At 35.5% G+C, this 15,210-nt stretch overlaps 1 protein-coding gene across 1 annotated transcript in view; it reads right to left on the reverse strand.

Annotated features, from left to right (window-relative positions):
* LOC149949453 (uncharacterized) overlaps nt 1–14,521 on the reverse strand; it is a 74,853-nt gene extending 60,332 nt beyond the window's left edge. Inside the window, exon 1 of the mRNA XM_090169229.1 lies at nt 14,343–14,521. The gene's annotated coding sequence lies outside the window, so the exon portion shown is untranslated. The remainder of the gene's footprint in view (nt 1–14,342) is intronic.
* Between the last annotated feature and the right edge of the window lie 689 nt (nt 14,522–15,210).

A 15,210-nucleotide genomic window follows, 5' to 3' on the forward strand; every position in this document is an offset into this window, starting at 1 on the left:
TAACGGCGCGTCATTCAACAGTGGGACGTACAATCGATGAAGAAAAATACATTACGACACGCGCTAGTGGACGCAAATGCTTGGTTTCCACTAGTGTGCGTAACAGTGCGTCATTCAACAGTATGACGTACAATCGATGAAGAAAAATACATTACGACACGCGCTAGTGGACGCAAATGCTTGGTTTCCACTAGTGTGCGTAACAGCGCGTCCTTCAACAGTGGGACGTACAATCGATGAAGAAAAATACATTACGACAAGCGCTAGTGGACGCAAATGCTTGGTTTCCACTAGTGTGCGTAACAGTGCGTCATTCAACAGTATGAAGTACAATCGATGAAGAAAAATACATTACGACACGCGCTAGTGGACGCAAATGCTTGGTTTTCACTAGTGTGCGTAACGGCGCGTCCTTCAACAGTGGGACGTACAATCGATGAAGAAAAATACATTACGACACGCGCTAGTGGACGCAAATGCTTGGTTTCCACTAGTGTGCGTAACGGCGCGTCATTCAACAGTGGGACGTACAATCGATGAAGAAAAATACATTACGACACGCGCTAGTGGATGCAAATGCTTGGTTTCCACTAGTGTGCGTAACGGGTGGTCCTTCAACAGTGGGACGTACAATCGATGAAGAAAAATACATTACGACACGCGCTAGTGGACGCAAATGCTTGGTTTCCACTAGTGTACGTAGCAGCGCGTCATTCAACAGTATGACGTACAATCGATGAAGAAAAATGCATTACGACACGCGCTAGTGGACGCAAATGCTTGGTTTCCACTAGTGTGCGTAACGGCGCGTCATTCAACAGTATGACGTACAATCGATACATTACGACACGTGCTAGTGGAAACCAAAGCTCAGAAATTCTCCATCACGGCTTTTTTTGCCTTTTTACCAGGACCACATAAAGAGTAGCTTGCATGTCCAGGCATTATGTATTAATATTTCTTAGCGAATCGCGGAATTGGATTTATTGTAAACTTACAAGTTAGTACAGTACATGAGGAAATTTTCATAAACAAATTAGCATTACGATAAATAAAGGTAACATATATAAGAGATTTTTCTAGGAACCTTGTTGGGGACCACGCTAATTATAATAGGTGATTATGAAAAATATCGGTGGTCACGTGATTTGGTTAGGTACTACCACGTTGAAAGTATCAAAATTGGCCCTTTTTGTAAATTCGTCTGGCTAGTTGGGCAAGGGTTAGCGAGATTTCTATAATTTCATTGTTCAATCGAAAGGATTTTTCGTTTTTAGTTTTGAGAGAAGTTTTCAAAGTCGTTAAATTAAGGTAATTGATTTATTAAATGAAATATTTTTAAATTATATCCAAATTGATTTTAATTCATTTTCAAGTTTAATTCCTTTCAACCATTGGCGTTAGTACCAGTTCTTGTTTAAAGACGTTTAAACGGTTCGTACAATATAATACTAGATTTAAATCCTAATTGTAAGTGTGGTCATTTATTTTACAGCCTTTAAAATGTCAACTAAAATTGGGCTTGTTGCTTTATCAATACTTGGTCTAGAACTATAAGAAATAAAAAAATATATAATAAATTTGTTAACTTTATGTATTTTTAATAATTTTAGAAAAATACTAACTTTTCAAACAACCAATCCATGGTTGGTGCTTTTTACTAAACGCGGACGACCGCGGGCCTCGGTAGGTGCAGACGAATTTAAGCAGCCGACGCTTTGTCAAAAAATAACCAACTCCCGTGAGCCTCTGCGCGCAATTCTTTTTCATAATCACCTATTATAATTATTATTTCGCAAAGAAATATATCATTCATATTTGTCCCTAAAACAAATTTCGTAAGTGGGCTCCCGGGAACTTGTCACGAATTCACGCGCTCTCGGCGCTGCGCAAGCTCCGGCCGTTCATTCGGATATGAGGTGTTTGCTTCTCTTTAACTGATTTCCGTCGGAACTAGAAGAGCCAGGATTAAATTATCTCTTCTCGATGATCTCTGAGCAAGGCTGCTCTAGTTCCGCGAATTTACGCGTCTAAATTAAGCAGCCTAGCAAACTCTCTATATTGAACCGTCGCTTAATTATCCTATTTTATTTCGTAAGGGAGAATTTAATCAGGATATTTATCGATAAATGTATGATTTGAAAATATTCCCGTAATAAAGAAACATATTGCGACTATGTCGCAAACTATATTTTCAATTTGTTGCGAAACCATACCTAAACGTACGGAATACAGAGTAGCAAGCCATACACAGCCTAATGCTGTTATAGGAAATATTCAAAGTTTTTTCCGAACTCTGTTGGTGAGCGTATCAATAATCAACGTTCCCTCGACGAAAAGTTTATGAACTGCTGAAAAACATTACCCGTAATTTTTCAAAAAAAATACTTCTATGTCTATTTATATTAAAAATATTTATTTTTAATATTATCACTTAGGTTTGTGTAACCAAATGGATATATACGAATATAGGGACTTGGAAGTATGATGACCCTCCGTACCTTTGCAGTGTTGCAAAAGCCAGATTTTTTTGGCCAAAATTCTAGAGAGTGCACATAATAAATATTTGAAAATATTTCTTTTATTCAGAATATCTTGATTTGTCAAATCTAAATATATTTATTCATGCGACCCCTAGCGGCCAAGTTAGCTTGCTATTGAGTTTTGGACAATTTTGACTTTTGCATTGGATAGATTAAGCTATTCATAGCACGTAGTATTTTTTGGGTGGCGATGTTTTACGTATAAATAAAGATACGAAACGAAAACCACCTCAAAATGCACAAAATCAGCCATCTTTGACTGCGAGCAAATTTCGTAGATATTTTCATTATGGGTAGACAAGAAGTCATTTAATGTAATTACAGTGAAAAACCGTTGCGATATCTGTTAGTTGGGAACCAATATGATAAAACAATTTCTTTAATGTAGCCCAAATCTAGCCAAGATTTGGGTAGTTTTTGGGCTGGAATAATAAAATGTTTAAAAAAAAATCCGAAACCTAAATTTACGCAAAAATAGTATTTTTTCTTTTTTTATTCCAAAATAAAGACTCTTATAACTAGGGCTGTTAATTTTCCGGAAAAATGAAATGCGGAAAATTTCCAGAAAATTTTCCGGAAAAATTTCCGAATTACGGAAAATTTTCCGCAAATCGGAAAAATAAAAAATTTAAACATAAATTACTTTTTAAGGGTTTTTAATGTTTTAAACTCTTTATCGATTTAAAATGACTAATATCAGTCAACATACTACAAAACATTAATAGTGTTACATTTCAACCAGTTTAAACTAGTCTATAGGTTTAGTTTTACTTTTAGATTAGAAAAAATTAGGTGAAAATGCCGCTTTATTTAAATTTGCAAACAATATATTAGAAAAATCATGGAATGAAAACGTTTTTAATATTTTTCTGAAAAATACGGAAAATTTTCCGGAAAAAAGGCCTCGGTAATTTTCCGGAAAATTTTCCGAGCGGGAAATTTTCCGCGGAAAATTTTCATATTATACACTTATGTTTTAACTTATTGAGCTATCTTGAGTACACCTTTCGTAAATAGGGTTTATTCCGCTCCAAACGCTCTCAGGTGTTTAAGTGTCAAGAATTGGACTTGTAAGACTATTTGTTTTGACCTCAGGGCACTCTTTTTACCTAGAAACCACCTATAAACCTTTTGTACTCGATATCTTCACTGTAGTGGTCAATTTTTATCTTGAACATCATCTGTTGGAAAAATGCCTAGGCTAGAATTCACAAGACAATTGATTTCGAATTTTTTATCGTCTTTTCATCTAGAAATTTGAAATCTGTTTGCGTTTCGCGTGTAGCTGCCATTTTTACGTTGGGCTCGCTCTGGCGGATAACTACCAAGTCTGACTCTTCTAAGAACATTTTATGGAATTCAGCTTCTCTTTTCCACCTAAAAACCACCCTCAAAATGTGTATGAAATCGGTGGTAGCATTTTAGTCTCGACAACTCCCGCTTGAAGAAAATTTGGAGGTAGGAATATATAAGATTTTACACGGGCTGCGTTCAGTAACGCTCAACGGACTCACCGTTGAGTATACGTTGAGTCCGGATTCACATTCTACGCTTTTTAACGTTTCCGGTTTTGACGTCACGTTGAGCAGTCATGGCTGGAAGACCAGGTTTTTCCGTTGCTCGACGGAACGTGACTTCGCAGCACGGAGGAAGGCTAACTGCAGACACCGAAACAGACGATGTTTTACAAAATTCACAACAAGCGTAAAATGCAGGGTTGAACATAAGGCACTTGTCACTGCATTTGACTACTGAAATAAATGCTCTGCCTACTAAAAATTAATCGAAATCTGGGGGCTCACTTGTCAATTTGACTTGTGGGAAATTTACCCAAATATTCATAAATAATGGGGAATATGGCGTATCATAAATTCATCATTCATCATCAATACCATTTTATTAAAAAAAAATCACAATATGCTTGTAGAGCTTGTAGAGCTTGTAGAAAGTCCACTGCACCTTCATACAAGTTTTCATATTAATGCGTAATTGGATGATATTTACAATGAAAACATTTTAAACTAGTCAAAAGATATTTCATGCAACTCAAGTGATAATAAATTTATATTTTAATTCTGGCGGGTAAAGCAAAATGTCGGCTGTCATTCTTGTTTTTATACCCCCCTTTTTACCCCCACTAGTTAGTGACTACTTAAATAAATTAAGATAGGAGGCTCACTAGTCAGGCTGACTACTTAAATAATAGCCTTATGTACAACCTTGGTAAAAAGCATTCAACAAGATCCTACGTCACGTTTAGCAACGGTCTCAACGAAAATAATTTTTCAGATATTTCGTTGGAGGTTACTGAACGCAGCCACGTATTAGAAAATGAAAACCCCCAAGTCTTCGGAAACGTAGACTTAATAACACAGGAAACGTTATATTTCGAAAGGAAATCGTCTCATTAGTGAGATCTTAGACCAAGAAACACAGGAACGTCGCACGGTAGATATTTCACGCCCGAAGCTTCGTTGCGGTTGCCTATTTCCTATTTATCTCGCGCTGTGTCGCTAGTAGCGAAGGTGAGTCAATTTTTATTGGATATTTGAGTCACGTGCACAGCCCTACAATTTGTCAGCACGTGGCCTATAGCTGCAACAGCCTGGCTCCAAAAAAAACGAAATTTCTGGTATGTTTTTTAATATTTGTGTCCCTAAAATATGAAAGAAATATAAAATAATTTAAAAATATGTAACTCTTAGCTGATTATTTTTTTGTCAAGTTCTTTAAAAAACGTTATTTTTATCTGTCATGGATGGCGCCTATTGACTATCTGTATCACCTAACACCCCTCTCCCTACCGCAGCCACAACAAAGCCCCGCCGAAAAATAAAGCGTTGGGTATGCTATGAGCGAGACGTCCCTGTGTTTCTTGGTCTAAGGTGAGACTTCTGTATAAATAGCAAGCAAAGAGATCCGAACATCGCTTTGGTTCCGCTCTTCGACTTTATTTAATATTCCATTTATTAAAAAAATTCAATCTCTTTATTAATATTTGAAGAATTCAAAATGATTTATTTGTAACTAGCTGAAGTGCTTCAGCTAATTGCTTTACAGATATTCAAATATTAAATGGAATAAGATAAATTTTCAAATCCTAATGCAAACTGGTACTAGTGGGAATAATACAACAATTACAGTGTTAGAAATGAAAGTAAAATATTTTCCAAAATAAGACATCACGTCCCGAAAACTGCTGTAAGAGAAACTGGAAACCAAAACGTAAAATAAAAATAGAATAAAAAAATCCATTATCTGCCTGACGAAAATTGTAACGTTACTAAACAGTATGGAAAAAATGTCGCTTATATAAGGAAAGAGGGGTTACCATTAGCTTTGACAATGTGACCAACGCGCAAACAAAGAAAACTTAGCTAGAGACGTGAAAAGAGTGATTCCATAACTCTAAGAGGCTTTTCTGTAAATATCAAAAATAACAAAAAATGACCATGCGCGTGTGCAGAAGAGGGTGCTATCGAAATATCAAACTATCAATAGTATTGGTCAAATTCAAAATCATGACGGTCTGTAATGCCGACGTCAGTGACTTTAATGAAATGCTTCGACATACGGTCGATCGTGCCAATTTAAGTCTTGGGCACCAAAAATAAACCTCTATTTTACGTAAACTTAAGAATGTAGTTAATTATTTGACTAAAATACCGGTTAACGCGTAACATACTGCCACCTAGGAGTAAAAAACACAAGGAGAACTCAGCTAGCCTTTAAACACGCTAACGCAGTGTTGTGTACAAATTTCATTGAACGAGCCTTTACGCTCAAAGTTTTACGGGCGGGGGGGGGGGAGACAATATTGGAACCCTCGGAGGGCGACAGAAATACCAAAGGTATGTTCCCTTTAACAAACAACAACGTGAGAGGGGAGTGCGCGCAGAAGGGATTTTTTATCTCGTAAGCGGGGCCAAAGCCGTCAGAGTGATCTTACCATACGCGATACGCCAGGACAAGCATTCCAAGTAGAAGTATGGATTCCTGTATTTAGTTATAACATTGGTTAAAAATGTTATTGGAATTTTGCTATTTTAAAGAACGGAAACTTTCAAAAGTTTCTGATGATTTTAAAATTTTTCTCCATTCCTTTTGATTCAAATAATTCATTGATTTCCAGATTTGAAAAATGAAAGCGGAGGTGTACTCATCCTGGAATTTAATTTTTAACTACAGCAAAACGTTGCTCAACCCCAATCTTAACCTCTTGTACAGACGGGTTCTTGTTACACGGCGTTATTTCACTTACGATGGTACTCCACAACAGGAATCCATACATCAATTAGAAATGCTTATCCTGGCGTATCGCGTATGGTAAGATCACTCTGACGGCTTTGGCCCCACCTACGAGTGTAAAAATCCTATCTGCACGGGCTCCCCTCTCGCGTTGTTGATTGTTCAGTTAACATAGTGACGTCAAAAAAACCGTCAGCCACATAGAGAAGAAAATCTGTCGCGATAAGCATTCCAAGTAGAAGTATGGATTCCTGTCCACAACTATATTGGGACTGTTGTGTCGAAGCGGAAAATCTATTATTGTTGGGTTGCGCCAACAAGAACCCCCCTGAATACTTTCTCAAAGGTGTACGTGGGATTGATTTTTCCCAGAATAATTCGGGTTACATCTCCTGTGACTATACTTTTAAAAACATAAGGTATGCAAAGTTTGCTAATCGCTCGAGGTATAATCATAAGACTATCAAGGTCCCCCTCAGTTTGAAACGAATGGAATTTTAACGTTAGGCAATTGACTGGCCAAACTGGCTAGATGAATCCATCTGGTGGTGAAAAACTTAAACTTATTAAAGGTGGTAGGGGTGAGGGAGGAGGATTTGCTCTTTTTCTCCGCCAGGTAGCGTAGATTATAATTTAATTTCACCCGTGTTTGTCTAGTGCTGAATACACGCGCCTTTACGCCCAATATGAACTTGGGGGGCCTTGATAGTCTTATGTTATAATTATATATTGAAATGTTTTCAATATTTTGGTTCCAATCGATTTTCGATAAAATAATTTTAATAAGTATTTAATCATTTAGTAAATTTCACACTGGCAGCGTATTTTTGGAGAGTTTCTCAAACAATATTCCTCGTATAAACCTTCAAAATAACATTAAGGCTCGCATACTGGGTAAATTCCTTTCGAGTCGATGATAAGACTCGTCTTTGCGCGGATTAGGTCGTCAAACTTCATTAATTGCCAAATATACAAATCCCAACGAGGAGAATCCAGAAATTGGAGCGTATGAGCCGCAATTTGAAGCCTATTTAAAGAAAATCCTCGGCGAAAATCCCTCTCAATCAATTAACAGGTGTGTTATCTCATCACTTGAGATAAAACTCCTAATGGACGCCCACGCGCAATAGAAAAATAAATATTCTTAATAATGTATTCGGATGAATAGATAATATTCCCCGAAGTTAAACCACGCCCCTCCACCCTTCGTCCTGTTATCTTTCCCCCTTTCTCTCGGTGCGGGGGGGAAGACACTCCAGCATGATTGCAACTTTCTCTCGGTGAATATCTCCCGGGGATCATGAAAACAGTTGCGACCACATATTCCATGTTAACCCACATACAATCATGATTTCATAAGTATAATCGACGAAGGAAACTCTACCTACAATAGCCTAATTAATATAGCTAATGAGCCTATTCTCTGATAGGTTTTAATATTTTCGGACATAATCAGCTTACATAAGGGTAGGTCGAGCTTGTTTTCGAGTAGGTTACAAATGGTTATAAAAATCTTTTATAACCCATTGGTGGACCTAACTTTATCGTTATTTAAGGAATCAAACTATAGCGATTAATAATGAATATTTAATTGCGTTTTTGTAAAGTCATCACATATGAGTACTAAACCATTCTGATTTGCAAGCGAAACTCTGAATTCGAATTTAAACGCTATAGCGTTCAAATTTTAATGTTTTAGCCATATTTTACAAACAATTCAATAACGAATACTTCACCTTTCAATTGTGAACGAAAATTCAACTTTCAATTTTGAACGCCTTAAAAATATTCAAATTTGAATGATAAAGCATGCTGCCCCAGTGTCGGCCATGTGAACACTAAAGCATTCAATTTTGAGTGTAATGTTTTTAGAGTGTATCATAACGTCCCCGTAAGTAAAGGTATAGCATAGAGCGCCATGTTTACGGCATTGTCCATGCGAGAAGAAAATTAAAGTACGACGATAGAGTAGTAGCACTCCGTAGTTTTGGCCATGGCCGCCATTTTGGTCGCAAATTTTTTATCTATAGGAAAGAGCATGGGTGACGTACTAGGACGTCACAGTGCCAATACTCTATAGGGCATCTCAAATATGATCTTACTTGGTAGAGCAGCCACGCTCGTGTTGCTAAATGCCACACAAATCGCGTCTAAATCTCAAATTTGAAAAATAAATCCCTTCTTTTTTCTAATAGCCAGTTTTAGGTTCTTATGAGTCATTTTGCAAATATAAGTGTTAATTTTAAGTTTTGAAGTGATAAAATTGCGAATAAGCCTTGACGTCAGTGCTAAGGGCTCGCGGCGGAGATTTCACCCGCGTGGTTCTAACATGTAAGTTCGCATTCATAATGCATTTCGCGAAATTTATTTCAGAAATGCATAGTTGAAAACGTAACCACTAGGAGGTGCAGATCTTGAATACTTTCCTCTTAATAACGGGAATGCGATCGACAAAAATTTGGCCTAGACCTTATGATAAGAGTAATCATATACTAAAATGTATATTATATATTAGGTAATTAATTTTATATTTATTGATTTGATGTATAATGTGCATGTATTTTCTAGTATCGTAGCCAAGGTTTGTGCTCAAGGGAAGGCAGGGGCAACTACCCCTATCCCCGAGCTACGCCACTGTCAGACTTGATAAGTAACGCTAACCAATAATTTTGCAGGAGATATTCATAAGCAATCATAATATGGAAATAAAAAAATTCCATTTTGATAAACTTATTATTTTAGCTGTTTTGATTTCTTAAATATTAATATAATCATTGTTCGCGTGTACCAAATTATGATCGTTCTGAACTTTTAATTCATGGGGCTTCTATTGTAAAAATTAATTTTTCTACCTTATTCCATTTCGAAGTCACATACAAATGCCCTGTTAATTTCACGAAACCTAATTTTGCTGGTGATTTCACCATTTACATTATAAAATATCATTATAAGATAAAACTTGGGTTAATATTTTTGGAATTTTAATCTTCGATGTCAAGGTCATACTCCCTTTAAGAAATACACGTAAAGCTACGTGTAACTTAAAGGGCAACTTGCATGTGCTCTGCCACAGGGATGGACGAAACGTTGTTGGCGTGAGTTTCAATAAGCGCACTGCCATCTATCGGCTTCAAAGATACATTTTACGTTGGTACTTTTCCCAACAAAGGAATGCCTTAACTGACGTCATGGGTCACCGAGGTTGTGCTGAGCTATGAGGTCAAAGTATTATCCTCGTCTGCTTTTTCGTCTAACTACGCATGTGTCAGATATTAGTGAAACTCACTTATTGGTTGGATGGTTATGATTTTCCAAAGCTACCCAAAATAGAGATAAAATGAACAATAATTTTGGTTAGATGTGGTGAAACATGACGCCAGCTATCGTTAGAGATAGAAAGAATAGAAATTGTTCAGAGGGGGAATAAATGGGAAAGGCAGGCTGTAACTGAAGTCGCTGCCCCGGACATTTTCCGTTGACCCTGTGCTCCGTGGTACCCTAAAGGACACCACGATAATGTATAAAAATCCAGTATCTTCACTCGTCATTAGTTGAAAGATGTAAGTTTTTAAAAAATTTCAAATTTGTTTAGGGTTTAGCTTTTTTATCCCTTTTCATAATGGACTAATCTACTTGTTCGCTAATTTTTTGATCCTTTGCAAATGCAGTCCATAGGGTGTTCCTTTTAACTTAACATTTCGTGTATATTACTCTCCACCACTCTCCCCCTATTCGGCTTTCCGTTGCTTTATGCAACGCGTTTTGAAATTTTTAATGTTTAGGCTTAGTTTCTCCTTTAGATTTGACAGTCGCCAACCAGATTTCCCGCACGGTACTGATGAGTTCCAAATAGAACGAAACCGGTCTACCGTTGGAATTTCTGGCTATTTTATTTAATTTTAATTTAGTTTATTACTCGAAGATCGCGTTTTTTTCAAATTTGTTTAGGATTTAGCTATATTATCCCTTTTAATTATGGACTAATCTACTTTTTCGCGTATTTTATCATCCTTCTCACAGTCCATAGGTGGTTTCTTCTAACTTAACTTATCGTATATTCTATTCTCCACCACACTCCCCCCTTTTCGGCTTTCCGTTGCTATATGCAACGCGTTTTGAAATTTTTAATGTTTAGGCTTAGTTTCTCTTTTCAATGTAATAGTCGCAAGCCAGATTTCTCGCACGGTACTGACGAGTCCCAAATAGGACGAAACCGGTCTACCGTTGGAATTTCTGGCTATTATATTAAATTTAATTTAGTATTTCACTAAAATATCTATTTGATCCGAGTTTCGCGTGTTTTTGTTTGCTCGAAGACTATCGGTACGAGCTATTTGTAAGTTTCAAAATTTCTTCAAATTTGTTTATGGTTAGCCTTTTGATCCCTTTTCATAATGGACTAATCTACTTATTCGCTAATTTTATCATCATTAGTTGAAAGAAACTTGCGAGCAAATAAAGATGGAAAACGTAAATATTCCCCCCAAGTCTTTCACGGCAATTATCTTAACCGAGAACCTGCGATGTAATCAGCCTCATTAAGCGAATTTGGACAGTTGTCACAACCGCGATGTGATTCCATTAATTGAACTTCTTGTTCTTTAGGAATTCGAAGAGTCAATTGATTGAAGACGAGCACTTAAAAAGGGTTTCTATTCACCTAATTTGTTTTCAACTAAAGCGCTTGGCACCTTCGCAAACAGCTTCTTACGTTGGCCGCTACGTTGCTATATGTACACTGAAAAGGCTAATTGTGTTGTTTTCTCAGAAATAAAAAAAATAAAAAATAAAACAACTGATTTGGAAAACGATGCCAAATTTTAAAAACTAGTTTGGAACTGCATAAATCTCTCTAAAAAAAGCCTACAAAATTTTTTTTTTAATGTTACGAAAGAACTTGCCGGACTATTTTTAAAGTCAATTTCAATAAGACGATTTTATCGGAGGACCCTACTCAGGCTGATTTGCGGGACACGGAAACAATCTCTTCAAGCTGATTTGTGGGGGCCCCGGAACAATCTCTTCAAACTGATTTGTGGGGCCCCAAAACAATCTCCTCAAGCTGATTTGTGGGGCCCCGAAACAATCTATTCAAGATGATTTGTGGGGCCCCGGAACAGTCGCTTCAAACTGATTTGTAGGGCCCCAAAACAATCTCCTCGAGCTGATTTGTGGGGGCCCCGGAACAATCGCTTCAAACTGATTTGTAGGGCCCCAAAACAATCTCCTCAAGCTGATTTGTGGGGCCCCCGGAACAATCGCTTCAAACTGATTTGTAGGGCCCCAAAACAATCTCCTGAAGCTGATTTGTGGGGCCCCCGGAGCAATCTCCTCAAACTAATTTCGTTACTCTACATTCAAGACTGGTTAGCCGAAAATAATTTTTTTTAGTTAAAAATATTTAAATATTAAAAAATAGTATGGATCAACAATTTGGTTTAAAAAAACGATAATTGAAAGGCCAAGTATGCTTTAACCGATTTACTTATTTTTGGAACTTGTGATTAGATTTCTGTAAAACTTGGAACTACTAAGCAACTACTAACGTGATCAGAAGAAAAACATAGGACGACTTTATCTTCTGGTAGCTTCCGATTTCATTCGTAATTATATATAAACTACAAAAATGATCAGAAGAAAAAACACCTACTATATGGTTCCGATTTCATTAATTATTAAATGTAAACTAGTAACATGATAAGAAGAAGAAATAAAAGTTAAATTTCTACGAGCTGCGAAACTTTTTGTTACTAGGAACCTTTGAGATATTTTAAACGTTGATTGTTTTAGCTCTGAATTTTAATAAATTAATTTGAAAAATAGCTTTTAATACAACGGAACTTCATAAAAATAAATTAATAAATTTGATAAACTCCTTTATACAAGAAATGCTCTTGCAACTAGAAAAATATTCTATTCTAAAAAATTATAATTATATTTATAAAATTCTCAACGTTGATAAATAAATTTTAGAAAATAGCTTTCAATATGACGAACTACATATTTACAGGGTTTCTGAAACATTAATGTTTAAATTTAATGCTCTTCGCTTTTGATAAAATATTATATTCTATAAAAGATAATTATATGTATAAATCTCATAACGTTAATAAATATTTATTATAAATAAGCTTTAAATATAACGGAACTACATTGTTTTAGGTTTTTCTGAATCTTTAATAGTTTTATTTAGATAAATGCTCTTCCAACAAGATAGAAAGATAATTCTACGTATAAATATCTCAACGTTAATAAATATATATTTTAAATAAACTTTTAATATAACGGAACTACATAGTTAAAGGTTTTTCAGTTTTTTTCTGTATCTTTAATAGTTTTATTTAGATAAATACCTTTGTTGAAGAAATGCTCTTCCAACAAGATAAAAATATAATTCTACGTATAAATATCTCAACGTTAATAAATATATATTTAAATTAGCTTTTAATATAAAGGAACCACATAGTTATAGGTTTTTCAGTTTTTTTCTGTATCTTTAATAGTTTTATTTAGATAAATACCTTTGTTGAAGAAATTATCTTCCAACAAGATAAAAAGATAATTCTATGTATAAATCCCTTAACGTTAATAAATATATATTTTAAATAAGCTTTTAATATAACGGAACTACATAGTTATAAGTTTTTTTCTGAATTTTTAAAAGTTTTATTTAGATAAATTCTTTTGTATAAGAAATGCTCTTCCAACAATATAAAATATTATATTCTAAAACAGATAATTCTATGTATAAATCCCTTAACGTTAATAAATATATATTTTAAATAAGTTTTAAATATAACGGAACTACATTGTTTTAAGTTTTTCTGAATCTTTAATAGTTTTATTTAGATAAATGCTCTTCCAACAAGATAGATAGATAATTCTACGTATAAATATCTCAACGTTAATAAATATATATTTTAAATAAACTTTTAATATAACGGAACTACATAGTTATAGGTTTTTCAGTTTTTTTCTGTATCTTTAATAGTTTTATTTAGATAAATACCTTTGTTGAAGAAATGCTCTTCCAAAAAAATAAAAATATAATTCTACGTATAAATATCTCAACGTTAATAAATATATATTTAAATTAGCTTTTAATATAAAGGAACCACATAGTTATAGGTTTTTCAGTTTTTTTCTGTATCTTTAATAGTTTTATTTAGATAAATACCTTTGTTGAAGAAATTATCTTCCAACAAGATAAAAAGATAATTCTATGTATAAATCCCTTAACGTTAATAAATATATATTTTAAATAAGCTTTTAATATAACGGAACTACATAGTTATAGGTTTTTCTGAATCTTTAATAGTTTTATTTAGATAAACTCCTTTGTACAAGAAACGCTCTTGTAACTTCATAAAATGTTCTACTCCAAAGAAGATAAAAAAAGCGAACAAAAAATCAGAAACGCGTCGCAGGAGACATAAAGCTCTGGACCCTTTGAATACAAACCGGGTCCCATCTGGACTTTTTTGCCCAAAAGCGTTTCCATCAGCCGGTAATAACAAGCAAGTGGGAAAAACCCCAAATATTATCACTTACATTACGGCGAGAAGTCCGAGGAAGTGGTCAGATCGGCTGCTCTGTATTCTAACGGACGATGAATGAATGAGACTTGTCGGTGAAAATCCCCGGTGACTCGCGGGGATGGCAGTCTGTCCGCTACTTCGGAAGTAGCTCTAACGCGAGAGGGTCCGAATGGGGCGCGCTTATCTCGGGGCAAGGTGACGATCAACTGTTGCAACCAGAGCGGGACTGGAGTCCTTTTATAGCGCGCGAGGGAAGCACCGACTCGAACCAGTAGGCGGGCTTCTCGGCAATACACCTCTCCCCAGCGTCCGGAGCGATTCCAACCGTCAGCGCCACTTCACCGGATGGAGACTGCTCGCCGGAACGAGATTAAGGGAAAAGGACGGAGAGATGCGGAGGCAACAAGTTTTGTTTTTACAATAGGAAAAACAACCTACATCGTAATTCGTAATGCGTGCTTAATTTATAAAACGCCATCTGGTGTGATTTCTTTAATTTCTTTTTTAAGATTGTGAAAATATCAAAATTTTCGGAGGTAGAATTTATTTTTACTAGACCTTTCTTATTTTAATTCATTAGCCTCGAAGGTACTGTGGGAATCGTAAAATTGATAATAGACAGTTTCCGGAAATATTTGTAATTGATAATAGAAAGTTTCCGGAAATATTGGGAATTGATAATAAACAGTTTCCGGAAACATTTGGAATTGGTAATAGGTAATTTCCGGAAATATATCTAATTGATAATAGACGGTTTCCGGAAATATTGGGAATTGATAATAGAAAGTTTCCGGAAACATTTGGAATTGGTAATAGGTAATTTCCGGAAATATTTGGAATTGATAAACAGTTTCCGGAAATATTGGAATTGATAATTCACA

The sequence above is a fragment of the Leiobunum rupestre genome, chromosome 3, assembly GCF_980474605.1.
Source record: "Leiobunum rupestre chromosome 3, qqLeiRupe1.1.hap1, whole genome shotgun sequence".
Taxonomy (NCBI): Eukaryota; Metazoa; Arthropoda; class Arachnida; order Opiliones; family Sclerosomatidae; genus Leiobunum; species Leiobunum rupestre.